Source organism: Cupressus sempervirens, chromosome 5 (genome assembly GCF_028749045.1).
Source record: "Cupressus sempervirens isolate cs-2001-9-10 chromosome 5, ASM2874904v1, whole genome shotgun sequence".
Taxonomy (NCBI): domain Eukaryota; kingdom Viridiplantae; phylum Streptophyta; class Pinopsida; order Cupressales; family Cupressaceae; genus Cupressus; species Cupressus sempervirens.
In genome coordinates this window covers 19660840-19686363 of record NC_143122.1, presented here as the reverse complement: position 1 = coordinate 19686363, position 25524 = coordinate 19660840, and the positions used below count along the sequence as shown (strand labels likewise).

Below are 25524 nucleotides of genomic sequence, written 5' to 3'. Positions count from 1 at the left end.
ACAAAAGTAGGGAAGGCCTCTACTGAGCTTCAGATTACAACATCAAGAGTGGATGACAGGCTCATTCAATCTGAGAAATTCATGCAAGATGATGATTTCATTAAATAATCAAAATTTAAAAGTTTTGTTTATAAAATAAAAAAAAATGAGCTCACATTGAGTCTTATGCCTGAGGGAGATAGAGAGAAGAACAAAGAGTTAAAAAACTATTGGCATATGACCCTGAGAGTGAAACAATGACCTCTACAGAAGCCAGAGAGCTAGTACATAGGAGTGGTATGATTCTAATACCACATTGGGATATTGAGAGGGATTTTGTTCTAGATCAAATGAAAAGACAAGAAAAATCTATAAGCTATGAGGCCTTTAGTAGTGAAGAGTTTTAGAGAGGATCAAGGTTTAATATAGACACAAAAACCCTAGTCATGTGGAGTATGGCCCTTGACACCAAAAATCCCAGAATGATGGATACACAGGAAACTGCACAGGGCAATATGATTGTATGGACATTAGAGAACACTATTGGGAAAGAAATCTCTAGCTTGGTCAAACACTTTGCTCTCATGAACGAGGTAAAGGTGGATGAAATTGAGGATAAGCTAGCTATAGTGTCTAATGAATGTCTTGATACTATAAAATTGTATGAAGAGTAGCTTAAAAAAAATTATGTACAATGACAAAAAATAGAAGAGTTGGAGGAGAAAATTCAAAATCTGGAAGCTAAAATAATATCCCTCAAAGAAAAACTCAAGAATGCATTAGAGGTAGGAAAAGTACCAAGGCAACTAGAAGAAAAAGGGCATGCTATAGACACAGAGGTTCAGATCGATGAGATACCTATAGGGGTAATAGTGCCAGTGCCAATGGTGAATGTAGAAACAAATACTCCTCTATTTGATAATGAAACTAAGAAAAGTGTTATGATGAATGTATTAAGCCATAGGATAAGTATTTTGAAAAGAATATCTCAAGATGCCTATAGTACATTCATTAATTTGCAATTTTTAGAATAGGTGTTCAAGGATGTAGTAGGATGGCTTGATTTAATTTTCCAACAATGGGGACTGTATATGAAATTTTTTGACAGAGTGAGACCATTGTTAGCCAAAAAGCCAGACTTGTCGGGTAAAGTTATTGTTGTGAAAGAAGGTATGGATAAGGTGAAAGATTTGTTGTAGTTTTTTACAGGAAAGATGGTGGTAATACAAAGTAAAATGAAGATTTTGACAAATGGTTTTCATTCTTTAATTCTTTTTATTCTTGATTCTGATGGAAAAGTGAAGGATCTCAATGAGTGGTCTAATTCCTTTGATCATATTTTTGACTTGCCACAAGTGGCCTCCATTTTCCAAAATGATATTGATGAGTGTCTTTTCAATGAGTTGGTTGATACCCTATTTAAAATTGAAACTAATTTAAATAGGTTTACTATAGAAGGAAAACTGATTACTGATGTTAGGTGGCAAAAATTAGTTAATGAATTAGCAATAGCCAAGACATGTGAGTGGCCCACTAAGAGAGAAGTCATTGTCTGGGAAGCAATTATAGAGGTAAAGGCCTTGCACATGGGGAGGAGTTAGAGAGAAAGACAAATTTGAAGATGTGATGCTTCAATTGGTATTTGCAACCAATTTTGATGATTCTTTTGGAGATCAAGTGTCTAGGATATTATGAGAAGTGATTGTATTGTTGTAAAAGGATGCCTATCAACCACAATTTCCCTTTTCTTGTTGCAAATCATGTTATATAAATGAGTTTTTAAGGCATTGTGGGGTGTCTAAAACTTGTAGAATTTTTTTTTTCTTTCAAGAAAATTACATTTAGTCAGTCCAATACTATGTAGTTCTTTTGAGTTTTCTTCCAATTGTACTCTCTAATGATATTGAAATGATAGAACCAGCAAGATGTTCTAGGCTTTTCTTTGAATTCTATTGGTTACTGTATTAATCATTCAAAAGGATAATACAAAGGGGTATTTACATTATATTTGTGTCACCAATTTTTGTCTCCATTTAATGAGTTTGTTTGCTTTGAAGTCACTTAAATAAAGTTTAATTGGTTGAATGTAATCTGGATGGGTTGTATGCTAGTTTTATTGTTGTTTGTAATTCAAGGAATTATGGAAATGCTTTAGTAAATTAGAAAGGTTTTGTGAGCTTATAAAAGGGATATTTCATAAGAAGGGAAATGGGTGATTATAATTGATTTATTCATTTGCAAGTTATTTGAATTAGATCTCCTGCCAATAGTCAATTTTCTGCCGAATGGATAAGGCACTGGTCACATGAGTCAAAAATAGGCAAGGGTGAATTTTGCTACTACATATCAAATCATTTAAAAAAAAATCAAAATCATTTCATTCCATTTTGTTTAAAGTTACAAATGCTTGTTACTACTCATTTATATCTAATTCCCGAGTCCTAGGTAGCTACTATTTCTAGGAATATTTGTAAATTCTAGGAGAATTATAACCATATCTTCTTATAGGGGATGCATATAGATCTAAGAACTTTTAGAGAAAATTGATAAATTGTTTATGTGCCTGAGGGTAGAAGATGAGAATTAGAATGAAACTAAGATAATTTCATACCACAATTTGCATGAGAATCATCCCTAGGTAGACCCACCTTGGTTTAGCAGAGCCTAAAGAGTAGAAAACCATTTTTGGTTTTGTTGAAGTTGGGTCAAAGTGGTTTATTCATGTAATTACTACTAGGAATTGGCTAATCCTTAGACTGTGTGAGTAATTTCATTGTGATATTGAGCATTTTGTTGCTTAGTAATTTCAAACATCGATAAAATGTTAACTCTGCTAGGGAATACACTCCATGTTGTCATAAACCAGTATATCATTTCAGATCTATGTTTACCTTGGGAAGAGTTTGAAGTAAGCATTTCATGCTAAAGTTTCTCGTGGATTTGAAATTTGTATACATTTTTCTTGAGACTATCACTAAAGGATTTATCATTTGTTTAGTTCTTTTTCCCATTCTGATAGAGTGGGTGGTGACTCAAAAGGTTTTAACCAGTGTCAAGATTAAGAAATTTTTTGTCTCAAAACCATGGAAAACAAAAGAAATACACGGGAAAAAGTGAGGAAAAACCCAAGAATCAAATTACAAACTGATCTCCCTCCTAGGGGAAGACACAATTGGGTTGTGAAAAGAACTTAGATGCATAGAGGAGACCATCCTTGAGAGCAAGAAGTAGGAGGAGAGAATGTTCATTTTTCTACTATGGAAAGGGAATCATCTTGCCAAAGTTCTAGATCCCATCCTTGATTATCTGGTGATTGTAGGAGTTGATGAAATCCAACTCCGTAGTCGCCAAGATCACCTACATGCAAATAGCTTGCTGAAGAGAAACCGAAAGAGCAAGAGCATGAAGCAAACAATGCAAGAGGAAATATTTCACAATAGGAAAATGAGATTACTATGTGAATGGAATGATTTACAATGAGAGAGAGACCGTTTAAAAAGGCCTCATGGAAGCTTGTAGAACAAGCTAGAAGGAGGTAGAGGACAAAAATGACAACTCAACACATATCCTCAAAAAGTGGAATATGCTAAAAAGGGAGAAAACTCCCGAGTTGTCAAAAACAACCACTACATGCATTAAATACTAAATATGCATTAACCTAAGTAAGCTTAAGTAATAGAATAAATAATTAATTATTAATTATTTACTCTAACACCCCCCCTTAAGTGCAACTTAGGGGAATGCCTTAAGCTCCTAAAACTAAGATGAAATGCATAATGGGTCCCGGCAACGAGGCCATGTTAGGTACCCATGTACAATGCAACATCTGTAAAACGGAGAAAGAGGGAAAACCCTGTGGGAAAAACCCTCCTCCAAAAAAGAGGTAAAAACAACATGCTAAAAAAAACATGAAGTGAAGGAAGGAAGGCCTCAACCAATCCCCCCAAGGACAACTTCCACCAGAAATGTTTCAAGAGACTCTCTCAAAACCATAAGTACAACCAGCCCCCCCAAGAGAATAGACACCAAGACCCCCCCATAATGATTGAGCTCCTGTAGAAATGATCGAACCAATGAAACTCCAATTCAGAAGGAACAAAGGCATGAAACAAGGAAATCCCTGTGTGAGAGGAGCAATTGGAAAGCCTAGCTGATGTCCAGAAGAGAATGTATGAGGAACCGAAAAGGGAATCCCCAAGGCAGGTGTGATGACATTGTCATGAATGTCCACTGAAGTATCTGCAACAAGTGTACCTGGAGTCTCAATAAATGAAGCTGGAAGATCAGGTAGAGCGGAAGGAGAATCTTGTAGAGAGGAAAAGCCCTCATCTGGTTGTGGTGTGGCAGTCAAAATAGGGATCTTAGGAACAATACAAAGGTTCAAGTGTTCTGACTGCACCACATGATGCTCCTGCGAAGGAGATGGTGGACCAAAGTGTGAGAAGGTATAGAGATGAGTGGAAGGATCAACTGCCCCTGTAGCAATAAAATCTCCTGTAGCACGATCTCGAATGAAGACTGAATCAGTAGTGAACTCAACTGTCTTCCCTGATCCACTGCGTGTAATTTGAGAAATTGAGAGAAGGTTGGCAGACAAAGATGGAACATACAATACATCATTGAATATACCATCTTGGATGTGAACTGAACCTTTCCCATAGATTGGTAATGCAGTGTTATTCCCCATGAGAATGTGAGGAATAGGAGAAGCCTCAAGAGTGGAGAAGACACCTTGAGAAGATGTCATATGGTGAGAAGCACCTGAATCTAGTATCCAAGGAACCTGTGAAGAAGATGCAATAGAAGCCTGTAATGCATGACCCTTTCCAAGATCTGATGTAGATGTTGAAGAGGTGGAAGAAGCCTGAAAAGAAGACCCTTTTGAGGTAGAAGAGGATGGAGAGGAAATAGTGCTCTTCTGAAGGAGAGCGTGCAAATCAGCAATCTGTTTCTCATAGCCATCACATCTCTTCTGAAAACAACGTGCCTCATCATGAGATCCTTTCCCACAATAGGAACAGGTAGGAGTTGTGGTCTTCTTTTTCTCCTTCTTGTTAGAAGATGATGAACTATTAGAAGAGGGATCTGATAGCTGCTTCAACTTCTGTTCCTGTGTAACCTTGGAAAGCAATGCCTGTGACTGAGAACTTGAAAGTGAATCCATTTGAGTAATCTTCGACTGTTCACGGGTTAACCGATTACAAAATATCTCAAATGAAGGCATCCTATGTCTATCACCCAAGGCATCCATAGTGGAGTAGAAAGTGGAAGAGAAGATCTGATACTATCCCTTTAACTTTGAGAGTACCAAAAAGATACACTCATCATCTGTTTTATTCTTCCCACATCCCTGCAAAAGTGTACATAGAGATTTGAACTTCATCAAGAAGTCCTCAATGGTGGGAAAGTGATCAGGTGTCAAAGAAGTCAATTCTGCATCTAGCTGAAGTGCCCAAAACTCATTCACTTGTCCAAACAAAGTCTAAAATCTTAGCCAATAAGCCCGTGGAGTAGTCAAACCATCCAGGTGAAACAACAAGCTGTCTGAAATGTTGAGTGCAATAAGCCCCATGGCTTCATCCATCTTGTTCCTGTGTTGTAGAATCTCATAAGGTCATTAGAGATTAGGCTGATGCTCATCCAAACAAGACCATAGACCTCTTGACATTAGAAGTCTAGTCATTTGTGCCTTCCATGTGTGGTAGTTGTGTGGTGTGAGACGGGATATAGATGGATCCGCCATTGAGAGAAAGAAGAAGACGGAAGTAGAAGGGTCTTAACTGAAGTAAATTACAGAAAATAAAGACACCCCCCCACAAACATACAAAAATATCTCCCAAATACCACAAAAAAACAACTAAGGAAAGCAAAAAACTGGAAAGGAACCTGGATTTGTTGATGCAGAATAGGAAACATAAGCCTCTACTTTGACACAAAAATTGGAAGCTCAAACGAACTCAAAATCGTGTGAAACTAGCACCAATGTGTCCATCTCTGAGTCAGATTTCCGACGCTTTTTTCAGATCGGAAAAAGACCTCCGTATGCTCAAGTTATAGCCAAAAAACCGACTGCTGCTCAAAAAATACACTTGCTGGAAAATTACAGACACGGGTATAAATTTGACGGCCGTATGCCCGTCACAAACCTGTCGCCGGCAAAAAAAATCATCACGGCAAGGTGATGTCATATGCTGGGAAAGTGACGTCAGTGGACTGGAATATGACATCAGCAAATCTGTCAGCAGCCACGTGGCGGTCGGTGGTTGGAGAGGCCGCAGGGCGGCGGAGCAGCGAAAACCGCCGGTGGTGGTGGCGCCCGGGAGGAAAACCCGGTGGCGCCACTGTCTGTAGTGGCGGAGGCAGCTGCGCCCGGGCAGCGGGTGTTTGGGGTGGCACCGCGGCGGGAGCCGCTGGCGGAGCGGCCTGTCGGAGGCGCTGCGGCGGCTGAAAACAGGGTGATGACAGCGGATGCTCCGCTGGTGGCGGAGCGCTGGCGGTGTTGGGTTGGCCCGCCGGTGGTGCCCTGGCGGAGCGCCTTAAAAAAAATTTTTTTTTTTTAAATTTTAAAATCGCAAATCGTCTGTACAGTCCATATGGCAGCTTCTGATGTAAAAAAATTTTGCCTTCCGGAGCTCTGTCTCCAAAAACAGAAAGTTTTATATGAATTTTGACTGTAAATGGCCTTTCGGATCCAATGGTGATGTCCGTTTGGGCTGAAAGTGCTCCAAAAATTTGCTCTAGCCCTGATTTGAAGAAAAAATGCACAAACAAACTAGGGTTTGTGACTTCAAATCACGGCTTCAAAAATCCTTCAAACAAGAAGCAGCAGGGAGGCTCTGATACCATGTAGGAGTTGATGAAATCCAACTCCGCAGTCACCAAGATCACCTACATGCAAATAGCTTGCTGAAGAGAAACCGAAAGAGCAAGAGCATGAAGCAAACAATGCAAGAGGAAATATTTCACAATAGGAAAATGAGATTACTATGTGAATGGAATGATTTACAATGAGAGAGAGACCGTTTAAAAAGGCCTCATGGAAGCTTGTAGAACAAGCTGGAAGGAGGTAGAGGACAAAAATGACAACTCAGCACATATCCTCAAAAAGTGGAATATGCTAAAAAGGGAGAAAACTCCCGAGTTGTCAACAACAACCACTACATGCATTAAATACTAAATATGCATTAACCTAAGTAAGCTTAAGTAATAGAATAAATAAATAATTATTAATTATTTACTCTAACAGTGATGACTTTTTTAGCACACCCAAAATGATATGCCAAGAAAATGTAGAGCTGCATAATAAACCCATTTTAGACAAAAGAAATAGTAATAATATTTTTCAAGAAGCATGAACCCTTTTTTGTCTGACTATTATCAAGGAGAAGTAGCACCAAAACATCTAGATCCTGAGAGTTTCAATGATTAAAAAAACTGCTAGTTTTGAGTTTACTATCCTAGATCTTGATGAGATTGAAGTCTTGAGAATGCAACTTGCTAAGAAAGAAGCCATTAATAAAAATTTACAAAAGGAAAGGGAGGAAAAGATTACAAAATGCTTTGAGGAAAAATAAACATTACTTAGGAGAATTGCTGCCCTAAAAAAGAAAAAAGAAATAGCAGCTAACGCATGGCAACTAGAGATTATAGGTCAAGTTGAATAGCTAAAGATGCAAGAAGAAAAGTTGTTGCAAGATTAGAAAGTAAATTTAGAAGGACCTTTAATACAACAGATTAAAAACTATAGTGCTCTGGAAGTTAACAACAATAAAGCAAAAGATGTGGGGCAAGATATTGAGGCTAATGATAAGGGGGAACAAAAGGAGATTGGTGTTAAGATTAATGAACCATCAAAGATTGTTTAGACCCATGATCCCATGTCACTTTCAAACATTGAAAAAGGATGATTTGATAAAGAGACTGGAGATTGTATAAAATGAAGTAGCTATAGCTGAGATAAATAATAAGATCAAATTCCTGGAGAACGCTAGAAGGCAATCTACAATAATGCCTAAAGATGATAATGGATCTAATGATGCAAATCAAAATATTACCAAGGTATATATTCCTTTCCCATCCTCATTTTCACATAAAGTAGATCTTAACAAGTCTATTGGTGATGCTAGCACTAGTAATACTATGGGTAACACTAGACAAGATGTTGATCATCAACCTAAAATTGATGTAACAAGAAGACCTATCTAGTTAGAAGGCTATAGGAAAATATTTTTTGATGGAATCCCTGGTTACCCTAACCCCATCCTTCAAGAAATAAGGAAAAGGTTGCCTAAATTTGCTGGGAATAATTCTATCACATGTGAAGATCATTGAAGGAGTTTTCTTGATATGATGAATGATTATGAGGTTGAGGTTGAAGATGTTATTATGAAGTTTTTTGTTTAGTTATTAACTGAAGATGCTAGAGAATGATTCAAAAGACTTCCTAAATTGAATATTGTTTCAAAGAGCAATATGGTGATAAGTAGAATCGGAGTTATATCTTAAGTGAATCCAGTAATATTAAAAGGTTACCTAATGAGTCTGTTACTAAATTTAATAATAGATTCCAAAGGACAATGTATAAACTCATGCAAGCCATGCAAGTTGATGACAAGATTTGTTTGATTACTTATTTGAATTCTTTTGATGGAAAAATTTCATATCAACTTAGAGATAAAGAACCTAGGACTTTAAGGGATGCCTTCAAAATTGCTATAAATGTGGAAAATAATTTGAGGATTTTAGGAGGCTTAGAAAATAAAAGAGATGATCCTAGGTTGTTTGGTAATTAGGGAAATATAAATGAGGATAACAAAGGTGTAGGTGGGAAGAAGCAAGAGCCAAGTGAGATAGCTCAAGTTCTAAATGCTATAAAGAACCTAAATATCCCTTAGGTAAAAAATGATAGGAATCCCACTGAAAATAGGGCCCCTTATCAGTCAAATTTCAATAGATAGAATAGGTTGCAAAATTTCCCTTATACTACTACTTGGAAAGATGGTTAGCTTAATGTCACTTCCCCCAAGAATACTAACAACAAGGTCACCCTTGATCCATTATCTAAAAACTCTGTGAATATGGTAGATGAGCTTGAATTTACTATTGAACCTATATGGTGTTTTGTGTGTCAATTGCCTCATGCTCCTGAATCTTGTGCGGTAGCCTGGTCTTTCCCTGGAAAAAAGAATGTAGTAGAAAAATGTCAAGAACATGAAGAAAACTAGGAGGATGTAGGGTGTAACATGTTTGAATCACATTATGATTATTTTGATTGTGAGGATCATGACAAAGATGTAAATGAGCAAAGGGAGTTTTAGAATAAAGTCCAACATCAAATATTTTCTGATGAGAGTGATGTTGAAGACACTGTGTGTAACATGATAAGTGCTAAAGAAGAAATCATTTTAAGAAAACCCTCTAGTGAAGAGATTGACCAAATTATTGCAAACATGGTAGCTCAAGTGCAAACTAGAAATATGGCTAAAAGGGAAGGAAATGACAAGGTGGATAGTATGTTCATAAAGGGAGTTAGTCTTAAAAAAGGAGAAGCTATAAAACCTAAAGAGATCCCTGCCGAGAAGGTTAAGATTACAAATAAAAGGTGGGAGCCAAAGAAGGAAGATAATCCTAAAGTTTTTCAGTCCCCAAATAATATCCCAAAGAAGTTAGATAAGATAGCAAAGGCAATCATTACAAATGATAAGAATCACCAAGGTAATGTAAGTATTTTGGATAAGCATCATGATGGGAGGAGTAGTGTCATTGATAGCACACCTAAATCTTCTATAGATATGACTACAATGTTATCACAACTCACTGTCAAAGTCCCTTTATTTGAATTATTAAGGATTCCTAAACATAGAAACAAAGCTTTAGCATGGCTGGGAAATATAGATACAAATGTGAGACATGAGTGTAATGAAAACCAAACTCCCAAAGAAAGCAGTAAAGAAAAGGTAAAGGAAAATGAAGCTAAATTAGTTGTCTCTCAGATCCCTCAAATGTTTTTGGATAATTCTATAAATCAGTGTTTGGGAAATTTCGAACCATTTTTCTTAAGCATTGTAGTAAATGGTAAAACATTAAAAAATTGCATGATTGACTCTGGTACTTCCAATACTATGATGCCTTTTGAAATCATGAAGGAATTAGGCTTAAAGGTGGATAAGAGAGAAGTGACAGTCATAGGCACTATAAATTCTTTTCCATATAGATTAACAACCTATCCTGACAAAGAGTTTACTATGAGTGTATTGGTTGTTGACATTCCACCCCAGTATGGCATGTTATTATCTAGGAAGTGGAGTGCTGCTATGGGAGGGAGCCTATAGTGTGATTTGTCATATGCCACTTTTAATATTGAGGGGAATTTGATAAAATTTGATAAGGATCCTAAGAGTATATACATGATAGAGGAAGATGTAGAAGACAACATGACAAAGCTTGTGGATACAAATATTAATGCATTCAAAGTTGAGGTTTTGACTTTGAAGAAATCTCAACATAAGTCTCATATGGAAATGGAAGTTGACACAAAAATAGACAAGGGTGATTTATGGACTATGTTTTTTGATGGTGTATGCTGCAAAGATGGATCTGGTGTAGGCATTTTGTTGATATCTCTAGCAGGGGTAACATATAAATTCTCCTTTACTTTAAGTTTCCCTTGTACTAACAATATAGTAGAGTATGAGGCTTTATTGTTAGGCCTCAGATTAGCTCACGAGCATGGGATAAAGTGTTTACATGTTGTAGGAGATTCTAAGTTGGTGGTATCCCAAGTAAGAATTGCTTATGTGTCAAAGAATAAAAGATTAAAATAGTATAAAAATGTAGTATGGGACATGGTCATATGTTTTGATGCATTTGGGATAATTTGGAAGGATATGACAAATAATAAAATGGTAGATTTACTGGAAAATATAGCAATAAAACCTGATGATATCACATTTTTTGGTGTGTCTAAAATTGAGATTTAGACTAGACCTTCTGTCCGTAATAATATTCAAAATTGGCAAGTGTTTGAAGATGATAAGGATATTCTAAGATTTTTGAATTGTGAACATATGTTGTCTGGACATGAAATTGATTGTGCAGCTTATGTAGAAAATATAGATGGAAAAGATACTATTTTTGGGTAGGAAGTTGTGAAATTAAAGACAAATAAAATTCCAAAGGTTCTAGTTATTTTAGAGACTATTTTTGACAACCAAGATAGGTCACAAATGGACACTAATGGATATAATGCCAAGGATTTAGAGGAAGTGAACTTGGGAACACAAGAAACACCTAAAAAGGTATATATTGGTAAGAGATTGCCTCCTAAAATTAGGAAAGATCTAATAGACCTGCTAAGGAAGTATAGACATGTGTTTGCATGGTCATATGATGATCTAAAGGCCTATAGGGAAGATCTCTTTCAACATTAAATCCATTTGAAACTAGATGCTAAGCCTTTTAGACAAAAAAAAAGGCCAGTAAATCCAACCTTGGTTCCCAAAATGCAGGAAGAATTGATCAAGTTAAGAGATGCTAGGATCATAAAGCCTATCAAGCATTCTTCTTGGGTATCGAATCTAGTACCAGTAAGAAAGAAAAATGGAGATATAAGGTTATGTGTTGATTTCAAGAATCTCAACATATCTTCATTAAAAGATAATTATGGTTTACCCAATATGAAAGCCATGTTGCAAAGGGTCACTGGTTCAAAAGTAATGTCCATGATGGATGGGTTTTCAAGATATAATCAAGTAGTTGTCAAGGAATTAGAATAGTTTAAAACTGCTTTTACTACTCCATGGGGTACAGATGTATATGTCAGGATGCTATTTGGGCTTACAAATACTGGGGCAACTTTTCACCGAGCAATAGATGTGGCTTTTGCCGATATCATTAATAAATTCTTGGCTGTATATTAGGATGATTTAACTGCTTATTCTAGAGATGAAAATGATCATTTTATGCATTTAGAAAAGGTGTTTATCAGGGCCCTCAAGTATAGTGTCTCCTTAAATCCCAAAAAATTTTAGTTTGGTGTCACTGAAGGAAAATTGTTAGGACATTTAGTTGGCAAGCATTGAGTGAGGATTGACCCTAAAAGGGTAGAAGCAATAGATAAGATTCAAAAACCCAAGAGTGTTAAAGGCATTTAGTCATTCTTTGGACACATCAACTTTCTTACGAGATTTGTGAAAATTTTTGCAGAGATTAGTAGGCCTATATCAAGAATGCTAAAGAAAGGATCTAAGATAAAATGGGATGGTGAACCTAGTATTGCATTTCAAAAAATTAAGCAAGCTATTAAAGATGCCCCTGTTCTCAGAGCTCCTGATTATGAAAAACCAATGCATATATTTTCTTTTGCCTCATTTCACACTGTTGTTGCAGTATTGTTACACAAAAATGAAGAAGGTTATGAGCAGCCTATTGCATTCTTCAGTAAGTCTTTACAAGTTGTAGAACTTAAGTATGACATCAATGAAAAACATGCATATGCATTGGTGAAAGGAGTTAAGGCTTTTAGATGTTACTTAATGGGAGCTACTATCATTTCTTTCATTCCTACTACTTCTCTGAAGGACACCTTTTCACAACAAGAGATATTTGGTAGGAGATGTAGATGGATTAATAGGATACAAGAATTCAATATTGACATTTAGATCACTAAATTGGTCAGGGGTCAAGGTTTGGCAAAATTAATGATAGAAGCCAATTTGGAGGCAAACCAAATTAATCAATTTGATGATAGCTTCAGGGATAATCTCTGTGATATGGATGCCTCTGACTGGTATAAAGATGTAATCTATTATTTGCAAAGTATGAGATCTCCATCAAAGTTAATAGAAAATCAGAAAAGATCTCTTAAGTTATAGGCCATAAGGTATGTTATAGTGCAGGGTCAAGTATGGTGGAGAAATATGGAAAGGGTACTTTTGAAATGTGTAGATGAAATTGAGTCTGTAAGAATTTTGAAAGACATGCATGAAGGTGTGTGTGGAGGTCATTACATGGCTAAAACCACAACCCACAATGTCCTTAGATCTAGTTTTTGGTGGCAAACACTTTTCAAAGATGCTCATGAATTTTTTAAAACATGTGATACTTGTCAAAGATTTAGTGGAAATTTAATTTTTTTTGGGAATTTATTATTAAAACTTGTAGAAGTACATGCACCATTTCAGTAATGGGGAATTGATTTCATAGGTGAGATCTCAAACAAATCTAGTGTTGGACATTATAAGATTCTAGTGGCTACTGACTACTTCACTAAATGGGTTGAAGCAATCCCTACCAAGAATGCAACAAGAAAAGTGGTGATCAATTGCATTTTAAATAATATTATAACCAGATTTGGTTTCCCATAGAAGGCAGTAACTGATAATGAAATGTGTTTCAGATCTGATGAGTATAAATAATTCTATAGGAAATATGGCATTATAGAGTATACATCCTCAACTTATCATCCTCGAGGGAATGGCCAGGTAGAATCAAGTAATAGGAGTATATTAAAAATCATCAAGAGGATCTTAGAAGAAAACAAGAAGGCTTGGGACTCAAAGTTGCCATTAGCTCTATTGGCTGATAGGGTTACTATGAAAAGGGCCATTGGATGTGTCCCATTTGATTTGGTCTATGGTATACAGGCCAAAATTCCACAAAATAACATGAAGGAGATGTATAAATTTGTTCAACTATATGAAGATGATATCATTGATGAGATGCAATTAAGAATGGATGATATTTTGCAATTAGAAGAAGCAAGGAGAGAATCTTCTATTCGGAATGTCAAGTTACAATTACAAATGCAGCACTTATATGACAAAAGAACCACTGAGAGGAAATTTGAAATAGGTGACATGGTACTGATGTGGAATGCTAGGGTGAAAGATTAAAGAAAGCATGGTAAATTTGACCCAATTTGGCTTGGCCTATATAACATTTGTGATAAAAATGGAGAAGATTCATATTTTTTAAAGGATTTAACTGGAGGTATTCTTGAATTTCCAGTTCATGGACAATTCTTGAAGAGGTACTTTTGTTAAAGTATCTATTTTCCATCAATAGTAGTCTTAGGGTTCCTGGTTTTCCTCTACATCTTGTATATTTTGTAAATTCTTGTAAATATCCTTGGACACTCTGGTTTCTTTTTCTTATGTGTCTCTTTGTGCTCTCTAAAGAAGTTGTCATTTTTTAAATAAAAAAAGGAACAGTCAAGTTTGTGGTCTACTCTTCCATAGATTCTAAATTCTTGCATAGACTCAAGTAGCATATCATCCCTAGACAGAGCCACTACTGGCCTGATTTTTCACAGTAAGAAAAACCTAAAATTTAGGTGAAAAATCAGTTAGGTCTTTATATTTTGAAGATTAGGGTTTTCATTGCTCATATTTTTCAAAAATTTTAAGTTACCCTAGTCATGCCCTGATTTGTGTGTTGTTGAAATATATTAAATTCATAAGGTTTGTCTCTCAAAATTTCAGCCATGAAAATACCCTAAGTGTGAAAAAACCCTAGGTCTCTTTTCAAAATTTCAAAAAGATTTGCAAAGCACTTAAAATTTTTCGTTTACAATCTTACGATGTAGAGTTTCACATAAGAGTGAAATACTTTTTTCCTCATGTTTCTGTGGTCGCATTTCATAATGCAGTGTAACAACATAAAGGATTTCATGTTCTACAGGGATACGCTTTTGTTTTTTGTAATAGCAGAATAGTTCATCTTGAGGCTTCTCGATCATACAAATGGTTTTCAAGTGAAGAAACATGAAGGTTTTTTGTGCTTTAAAAATTGTATTATGGGTTTACGGTGAGCAGTTAAGCGGGTGGGCAGAAGAAGCTACAAAGGGTATTCATAGTCATACATTGAAGAAATTAAGGTTTTAAGGGAGACATGTTAAATCGCTTCATAGGGTTATGAGTAAATAGTTGAGTGAAAGGGCAAAAGAGTATTGAGTTGTGATTTACACTCATATGTTCTAATGGAAGGCATAATAGTGTAATACCCCAGCACAACGTAAAGGATGGTTTGAAAGGATGCATCAAATGTTTTACGATTCTATAGGTAAAAGGATTTTGTAAGAGTGAAAGTAATGTCTAGTTGTTTTTATGTGCTCACGCTCTTTAAGTTGGCAAACAATCGTAAAGTCATGTTTTAGTGGTGACCATGTTAAGTGGGACCTATTGAGCTGTTAGATGGGCCTTGGTATAGGTGAATCAAATGATGACACATCATCAGGTTAGATGGGCCCAACCAGCATTGCATACAACTTAAGTTCTAAATTTTGCATGTGTGTAAAATAAATGATGATGTTATTTTCTATTTTTCTAAGATCAAATTTGGGTCATTGATAAGTGAAAAGGGAAGTTTTGTCATTACACCTTTATGGTTGCAAGTTAAGCATATGAACGAAGAGCTCTTTATCTTTTTTTTCATGGTTACGAGTTGAGTTTCAGCGTATAAGCACAAAAGGATAAATAAGGGAGATGAAGAGAAGGCTTTACACTTCTACAAGAAAAGATAAATGTAAGAGTGCAATATCATTTGATAAGGTTTTTTGATGTTATGAAGCAAAAGGTTGCCCATAAGGGTGTAAAAGAGAAATTACAAAAAGTAAAAGGTATTGCGATTCTACGGGTAAAGGTTTCAGTGTATGATCAGAGGTTGAAATTTGAAGTCTTATGGTGTCCTAGCTAATGAAGAAAGTGAAGTAGTGTGAAGGAGTTTTTCAGGCTTTCCACTCGTACGTGTGCATATGCATGTAAAAGGTAAAAGGGAGATATCAATGAGGGTTTTATGCTAGTGCGAGGGATGTTTGACGCATAAGAATGAAGACCCTAGTTGAGAAGGTTTGAGATCCTACAAGGTGAAGGGTTGCATAAAGGCATAAAAGAAATCTCAATGCAGTGTTTAAAAGGTCATAATGCTCTTACACTTGCGATTTTTTAAAGCATCACTAAAGGAACATGAGTGCATGCTAAAGGTATTCTCAAGGTTACAAATAATGAAAGGTCTTGACTTAGCATAAGAATAGAAGACCAAATTTTGAAGAAAAAGCAGTTCATGTGTCATAACAAGTAAGAAAAAAGGACAGAATTGCCATAGGCAAGTAAAATAAAGCATTGGAAAGTACACTAAGATCAAATTTTGCTGTTGATATTCCTTGCTGAAAACTTGCATGAATGATTTAAGGCTCATGCATGCTAAATTTATTTAAAAAGGCTAGTAGTTGCATGATTAAAACATCAAAGATTTGATTGAATGTCAGAGTATTTTCCACTTCAAAGAAGCTTGTTTTTTGCTCTATTCTAAAATTTGAAAGTTGTAGAGCTTTGTGTTTTGTGCTATTGTGAAAGAATTCAAAATATAATTATAAGAGAACATGGCTGACAAAGATGTCAAATAAATTATTGAAGAAGAGGTTGAGGTTGAAGATGAAGGTGATGATGTTGTTGAAGTCACAGTGGAAGGGAAAAGGAAAAAGGGTGTTGTTAAGGTTGAAAAGAAATCAAGGGTCAGAAAACCAAAGAAGCATGTAGAGGATTGGCTGAAACTCCTTCCAAGGTTGTCAAATGCTATTTTAGCAAATGAAAATATCTTCAGAGACCCTTATTTTCTAGTTAGGGATGTGCAGTGCCTGAGATTGATGGTTTCAACCTATTTTTATACTTTTACTAGAACAGAACAGGAAAGGTGCCAATCTGTAATCCATGGAACAGAAACATGGAAAAACTAATATTTCCAGAAGTATTTTTTGATGTGGAGCTATTGAAAGCATTGATAAATTCTTATAATCTAGTCACCAAAACCTTTCAGAGACATAATGGGAGCTTTTTGTGCACACTAGATATAACTTCTTTTATAGAAGCTTTTGGATTGGAAGGTCAAATGGATTCACCTATTGACCTTAAGGACTTGCAAAGGAAATTTGAGAGTAATAAGACCTACTTTGTAAACAATGTCATGTTACCCCATATCCCTTATAATGTGAAAAAGGCAAGGATGATTCCAAGAAAAGTGGGAGATTTTGTACCTTGAGCAGATTTAAGAACTATTTCAAGAACACAGTCTATGGGCTACACAAAGTTTTAGGGAGTGATGGTGTAGAGGATTATGTTTATGGTTCCCTATTTTTGATGGCATGTGATATACAAGATCCCTTACACCATAAGGAGTATGAATATGTGGCTTTCATCATGGACAACATGCATAATCAACTTGAAAGTGAAAAAAAGGGAGAAATGAAGAATTTCACATTCCACCATTACTCACTACTAATACATCTTATTCTGTACTACAACATTGGTTACATCAATTTGGACTTCATTGATCAAACTTCTGATGAATTGGTGAGTTACCTATGCAACTGTGGACTCGAATTCGAGATAAAAAATTTCATTATTTAAATGCACTTGTGGTTTTCAATTTATTTGATTCTGTTATCATTAGGCAATTAGATCATACTTTCTTTAGGGCACAAATTTTTTGTAGTCTTTGCTTAGGCCCTCATTCTTATATTAAAAACCCAAATTAGATCATAACTAGGGGAGTATCTTTTTGTTTAAGGAGTGCACTTTAATGAGAGTGTTTGCATGCCCACAAGCTCCTCATCTTCTACCTAAATATTTACCCCCTAGATTGGGCTTTATTGAATTCTTCTAGCAATTTTTATTGATGAATAAAGAAATGATCCCTCCCTCTCTACACAAGCCTACTTTTGTCTGTATAACCTTTAAAGTGGGAGATTTTGAAATAGGCAAGAATGTATTCAAGGAATTAAGTGAGTATTTAGGCTAGTACAAATTTGCTACTAGGCCCTATAGGATGTATGACCCTGACAATTACATTACCAATGAGGTCAAGGCCATTAGGGGATACATCCTACCTCCAAGAAAGCCAATCCCTAAGAGGACTTAATTTCACACATAGTAGCAATAAGGGAGGCTAATGAGTTATTGAGGAAATATGAGGAGACAACGAGAGTAGAGGAGGCTTTGAAGAAGACCAACCCTGATTTTAAGTGTTTTTATAAAGAGATTCCATATCCTAATAAATTGAGGAAAATAGTGGATAATTTTGACTACATGATGTCACAAATGCCACATGAGCTAGAGGGAGAGGAAGCCATTATAAATAGAGAATCCCCTAAGCCAGATACACAATTCAAGATTGAGTTAGAAGAGGAGAAACCATATGCTTCAACTTGGGTGCCAAAAGGAAATAAAAGACAAAAGACAATGCACATCCCTAAAAAGGTGCTAAGTAGAGCCCTACAAGTAATGCCAGGGAATAGTGAGTATTTATCTGATATTGGGAAAAATTATTTACATCAAAGGTCTACAAAAGTAGGGAAGCATCTACTGAGCTTCATATTGCAACATCAAGAGTGGATGGTAGGCTCATTCAATCTGAGAAATTCATGGAAGATGATGATTTTATTAAATCATCAAAATTTAAAATTTTTCTTTATAAAATAAAACAAAATGAGCTCACGTTGAGTCTTATGCCCAGGGAAGATCTAGAGAAGAGAAAAGAGTTAGTCAAAAAACTATTGGCATATGACCCTAAGAGTGAAACAATGACCTCTGCAAAAGCCAAAGAGTTAGTACGTAGGAGTGGTATGATTCTAATACCACATTGGGATATTGAGAGGGCTTTTGTTTTGGATCAAATGAGAAGACAAGACAAAGCTATAAGCTACGAGGCCACCATCAGTGAAGGGTTTAAGATGGGATCATGGTTTAGTGTAGACACAAAAACCCTAGTAGTGTGGAGTGTGGCCCCTAGCACCAAAAAGCCTAGAATGAGGGATATTCAGGAAATTGCACAAGGCAATATGATTGTATGGACATTAGAGAACACTACTAGGAAAGAAATCTCTAGCTTGGTCAAACACTTTGCTCTTATGAATGAGGTAAAGGTGGATGAAATTGAGGATAAGCTAGCTGTAGTGTTTAATGAATGTCTTGATACCAAAAAATTATATGAAGTGGAGCTTAAAATAAATTATGTACAAAGACAAAAAATATAAGGGTTGGATGAGAAAATTCAAAATTTGGAAGCTAAAATAATATCCCTCAAAGAACAACTCAAGAATGCATTAGAGGTAGAACAAGCACCAAGGAAAGTGGAAAAAAAAGGGCATGCTATGTAGGTAGAGGTTCGGATAGATGAGATACCTATAGGGGTAACAGTGCTAGTGCCAATGATGAATGTAGAAACAAAGACTCCTCTATCTGACAAGGAAACTAAGAAAAGTGTTATGATGAATGTATTAAGCCATAGGATAAGTATTTTGAAAAGAATATCTCAGGATGCCTATAGTAGATTCATTAATTTGAAATCTTCAAAATAGGTGTGCAAGGATGCAGTAGGATGGCTTGATTCAAATTTCCAACAATGGGGACCGTATATGCAATTTTTTGATAGGTTGATACCATTGTTGGCCAAAAAGCCAGACTTGCTGGATAAAGTCATTGTTGTGAAAGAAGGTATGGATAAGGTGAAAGATTTGTTGTAGTTTTTTACAGTAAAGATCAAAATCATTTCATTTCATTTTGTTTAAAGTTACAAATGCTGGTCACTACTCATTTATATCTAATTCCTAAGTCTTAGGTGGCTGCTATTTCTATGAATATTTGTAAATTCTAGGAGAATTATAACTAGATCTACTTATAGGGGATGCATATAGATTTGAGAGCTTTTAGAGAAAATTGATAAACTGTGTATGTGCTTGAGGGTAGTAGATGAGAATTGGAATGAGACTAAGATAATTTCATACCACAATTTGCATTAGAATCATCCCTAGGTATACCGGCCCTAGGTATATCGGCCTTGGTTTAGCAGAGCCTAAAGAGTAGAAAACCATTTTTGGTTTTGTTGAAGTTGGGTCAAAGTGGTTTATTCATGTAATTGCTACTAAGAATTGGCTAACCCTTAGATTGTGTGAGTAATTTCACTATAATATTGGGCATTTTGGTTCTTAGTAGTTTCAAACACCAACAAGATCCACACGATTACCTTAGACAATTCTATACCCTAAGTTTATAGTTTTTCCATGACATGAGTTACCTAATGTGCCTATTTACTAGGAGCCTCAGAGGGCAAGCCATGGAGTGATTCTCCAAGCTACCCTCTAACATTAAGTCCTTTGATCAATTGGATTCTATTTTTATGGCTCATTATTCTTATAATATAGAAAGGGAAGTTACAATGATCGATTTGTGTAACACAAAAAAATTTCTTGCAATGGTGAAGACACATGTTTTCCAAGTATCATAGAGATGTACTTGAGAAAGAGAATATTGACATCTTCATCAATAGTCTCTCAAAACCCATGAATTACTAGCTCCAACACCAAGGGCCCAAATACTTTAATACTACCTTAGAGAATGTTGCTAAGGTAGAAGAGAACTTGATCAATAATGACATTATTAAATTATCAAAAAGATGCTAAATGTTTTTCAAACAATTTTGCACAAATTCATAGTTCCTTTGATCAGTCCACTGATAATCAAAAGTCATGGTAGAGAAACAACAACAAAGACACCATCAATGATAGGGTGCTTTAAGCTAACCATGTTACACCTCAAGCTAAATCACCTCCAAATCAACCATATCCTATCATCAAAAACACCAATTCAAACACACCTCAATAAGATAATGCCCATCCATTTTACTGATGTAACATAGTAACTCCCTCAATATCTAATCAATAGGTTTCCTATAATCAAGCTCCTCCTCCACAAAGATATTAGTCTTCTATTATACCCAAGGAGTATACACCTATTGGGGTGTATTATGAGAGTTCTTTACAAAAACTCTTCATCATTATAATCCCCAAGGCCAAACCCTATGAACCTCAAGTCAAGCCAAACTGGTGGAAAGATAAACATATTTGTGCCTACCACAAAAATAGGGACCACTTAACAAACAATTATTTCTCCCTTATAGGGGTCATACAAAAATTAATGAATTATGGTACTATGAAAGTGAATAACCTTAACAACAATAAAACCATATAGCCTTCAAGAACCCTTTCATGAGTCGTTAAAAGGGTGAATCCTCTAGAGCTAATCAGAAGACACCCCCTCATGATAAGGTTAATTATGCACATCACTATGATAACACTATCAACATGATCTCTAGATTTGATGACATTGTAAATGTCATCATAGTTAAAGATAAAAACAAGAAACAGTCATCAAATGTTATTACTCAAGGCCAGGCCTCTAAAGCCATTTTACCAAGAGTTGTGACAAATTTTGATCATATAACTACAAGCTTCTCCTTTCCCAAATACAACTTTGTCAACCAATTACTTAAGACTCCTACCCATATCTCTATTTTTGAATTGTTACAAATTTCCCTGGAGCATAAAAAAATCTTGACCAAAGCCCTATTGCCAAATGGCCTAGATGTGAGTAGGTTTCAAAACATGGTCAATAATCTTGTCACCCCTCATTGCATATCCTTTTCAACCCAATATGACATGTCCATCATCTAGCCACAAAAGTCCCATCTACATATTGAAGTCTTTATCCATAGAAGTAGAGTTAAGAGAGAATTGGTTGATGGTGGGGCAGGTCTCAACATTTGCACACTAAATTTAGTAAAAGACCTAGGATATATAAAGGATACTATTGATCCAAGAAAGAAAATCACCATTAAGGCTTGTGATGATGAGGAGAGATCTTCCAAGGGCATGGTTGTTCTGTTGGTCAGGGTAGGCCTAGTTGTGAAAGAAACTATTTGTTTAAGTCTTGGACCTATAATTAACTTACAATATCCTATTGGGGAGATCATGGATTCATGACATGCAAGCCACTCCCTCCAATTACCATCAGTGTCTTAAATTTCCATACATGGGTCAAGAGGTGACCATATCCAAGCATCAAAACTTTGCCCAATATTTTAATACCCTTCTTCCTCATAAAATGGAAGAAATTGACACTTTGATAGATAACATTAGCCAATCCACATCAATAAACATGTCATGTTCTACTAGCCAAAGTAATGACCACTCATATACATCGACTAAGGGTAAAGAGAAAGTTGGTTGTTCAAGTTCTTCCGTTCCTTCACCATCATCATCAAAGGACCCTAAATAGTCACATTATGAAGAAATGGATAAGTTAATGAAGGAGTTTGATAAGAAGTGTAAGCTACAATGCAAAGGAGTAGGTGAGTACTTAGTCTTCCTATTGATCCCCCACTTTCTCCAAGATCTCATGGCAAACCATCATCCACCACTAGACCTTACCACACACATTTTTTCAAAGCAAGCGGAGTACCTCCAAGCTTGGTAGAGGAAATCAATGAATAAAATATTGACATCTCCCCTCACCTACATGGAAAAGGTTTTTATTTTATGAAAAAGATGGGATATATGAGAGATGGTCCCTTAGGGAAAGGGAAGGCATCGTCAAATCCCTAGTAGCATAGTTTAGGTCCAATAGATCCAAAATATGGGTAGGCTACAATGAACAAGACAATGCATGGATTACTCCTGAGTCTTGTCCTAAGCATAGTGATTCCTCCTCTTCCACTTTGGTGTGGGTGCCTAAAGAAAGGGATGGTAATAAAAAGAAAGTAGCTACTATTATAAATATAAATCTACCCCTCCTAGGTTTGCATCACACAAAAAAACCACTCATGGACGCCTCTAATAACAAAGATGATGATGATTCCACTAAGTGGGAATTCAAATAATTATCCAAAGAGTCCATTCATGAAAAATAATGTGATGTTGTTCATATTCCTACATCTAATAGTTTCACTACACAAGGATCAACCTCTCATCTGGACTTTACTTCACCAAGAGTCAGAGTACAATAAAATGACTTAGAGGCTACTAAAAAATAGACATATCACATCACATCATATGAGTATGATGAACATATTGAAGGGTTTTAGTTTCAAACCTGATTTCTTGACTTCTTTCTAGTAGAAGTCAAAGACAACTACTATGAGCGCTTGCGAGCTCTAGTTTGCCTAACACTTTAGAGGAAGCACATGTAATAGACCTAATTGATACAATGCCTGAGTCATCTAATGAGATCATGTCCATTGTCTTTAAACCCCATAGAACCCTTCCCATACTATGAATCACTCTCCCTAGTCCATCCCAAACTCATTAGCTAGGATATAAATGAGCCTCACCATATTCCCCATTTTGACACTAACCACAATGTCTTTGACTGTCTTAACATCATTGAACAATCTCATCCATGAAGAATTAAAGAAATGTAAACAACAAGGTTTTATATCAATCATCTTAGTGATACTAGAATAGGCTAAGTATTTCATAGCCTTGATGATCACTACCAAGTTGTAGTTGATCTTGAGAAAAAATAGAAAAAAATAGAGATGATGCATCCAAAGGTGAAAGCTAAACTATGGCACCCATAGATGAGATGATTGATAACTTACTCAAGAACTCAAAGGAAAGATTGTCTATCCTAATTGAACCAATAGGAAAGGTCAACATTGAAATAGATTAGGAACCAAGGGTCATCTATTTGGCACAATCCTTAAACACAAATGAAAGAGACAATTTTATCAATTTCTTCAGAGAGATGTAGATAAAATTTGCATGGTCCTAGGTAGACATGCTAGGGTTAGATCTGACTTTAATCCTCAATCACCTCAATATTAATCTAGATGTAAAGCTAGTTAAGAAAAAGCTTAGGAAAATTCATCCCCACATAGCTTTACTAGTCAAAGCAGAATTAGAGAAATTGATCAACACCAACTTCAACCAGCCCTTAGCTTATGCATCATGGATATCAAAAATTGTGCCTATATCAAAGAAATATGGTAGCATACACATCTGCATTGATTTTTGGAATGTAAACAAAGCATGTCTTAAAGATGATTTCCCCCTTCCCAACATTAACACCATTGTAGATCTGAGAGCGGGCCATTCCATGTTTTCACTCATCGATGGATTTTTTAGGGTATAATTAGATTAGGATAGCACTAGAGGAAAAAGAGAAAATAGCCTTTACTTGTGCATGGGGCATGTTTTTTTGGAATGTGATGCCCTTTGGGCTAAAGAAGATAGGGGCCACCTATCAGTAGGCCATGACCACCATCTTTCATGACATGATGCACATCTTTATGGAAGATTATGTAGATGATATCCTTTCCAAATCCCACACTTGAGAAGAACATCTCCCCATCTTGGTCAAGATATTTACCTACCTAGAAACATTCAAAGTTAGGCTAAATCCAAAGCAATGAGCTTTTGGTGTCAAATATGGCAAGCTTCTAGGATACATTGTCTTGACCAAAGGGATAGAAGTTGATCTTGAAAAGGTATAGGCCATAATCACCATGCAACCTCAAAATAACCTAAGTTAGCTACATTCTCTTCAAGGAAGAATTCAATTAGTCCATTTTTTCATTTCCTAGTTAGTAGTGTGTGTGCCTTTCACCCACTTACTACATAAAGACATAATTTTTAAATGGGATGATTAGTGTTAGAAGGGCTTTGATTTACTTAAAAATTACTTGATGAATCTACCCATGTTGGTGCCTCCAGTATCACACAAACCATTTTTTCTATACATTTCCCTAACTGATAAATTAATTGGAGCCCTCTTAGCACAAGAAAATGACCAAGGAAAAGAAAGGGCCATTTATTACATTAGTCGCACCCTGGTCAACTATGAGCTAAATTACTCCTTTATTAAAAAGGCTTGTTTGGCTATAGTCTATGCTTCCCAAAAGCTACTCCATTATCTATTGACACATAAGATTAATCTCATCTCTAAGATTGATCCCCTTGAGTATCTTCTCAGCAAAACAACATTAACATGCACATTGGCCAAGTGGGTGATGATCCTTTGTTTGATATTGAGTATGTTGATAGGAAAACAATAAAATGATAGGCCATTGTCGATCAATTGGAAAATATGCCTATATAGAGATCAAATCCAATCTTAGCTAATTTTCTAGATATACACATTCTTCAAACTAAGTTGATAACTTAGAAGTTCTATTTTGATGGTTCTTATACACACAATGGTTTAGGCACAGATATTTTGTTCATCATACAGCTGGGTGTTACCATCCCTAAATCCTACAAACAACTTTTCCCCTGCACCAACAATATGGAAAAATATGAATCCTTAGTCTTAGGCCTCAAATTAGCTTTGGAATGGAAACTAATGAAACTAGAAGTTTATGGAGATCCCTAGCTAATCGTCAATCAAGTTTGTTGGGACTCAAAATTAAAGCCCTGATTTTGAGTACCATTGAAAATCTAAACCCTTTAAATGCTTTTGGATGCATATCTACCCAACTATACATTTGAGGCATGTAAGGTGTTTAATGTTTGTAACACCTTCCATTCATCCTATCCACTCATTTCATGAAGTTAAATTGACATTCTGAGCTATTCTGTGAAGTCTTGTTTTGAGCAATTGTCAATTCTTCATTTTTTCCCATGTGTCAAACAATGATAGGAGGCTCCATTTGCAACTAAATATCTCACACCTAGTAACATTTCATGATTCTCTACTTTGGGAGTATTTAGTGTCCATA

The 25524-nt window shown here is 35.9% G+C and overlaps 1 pseudogene; it reads left to right on the top strand.

Annotated features, from left to right (window-relative positions):
• The first annotated feature begins 434 nt into the window (after positions 1 to 434).
• The window catches only part of LOC149554392 (uncharacterized), a 67351-nt pseudogene continuing 42261 nt past the window's right edge, over positions 435 to 25524 (top strand).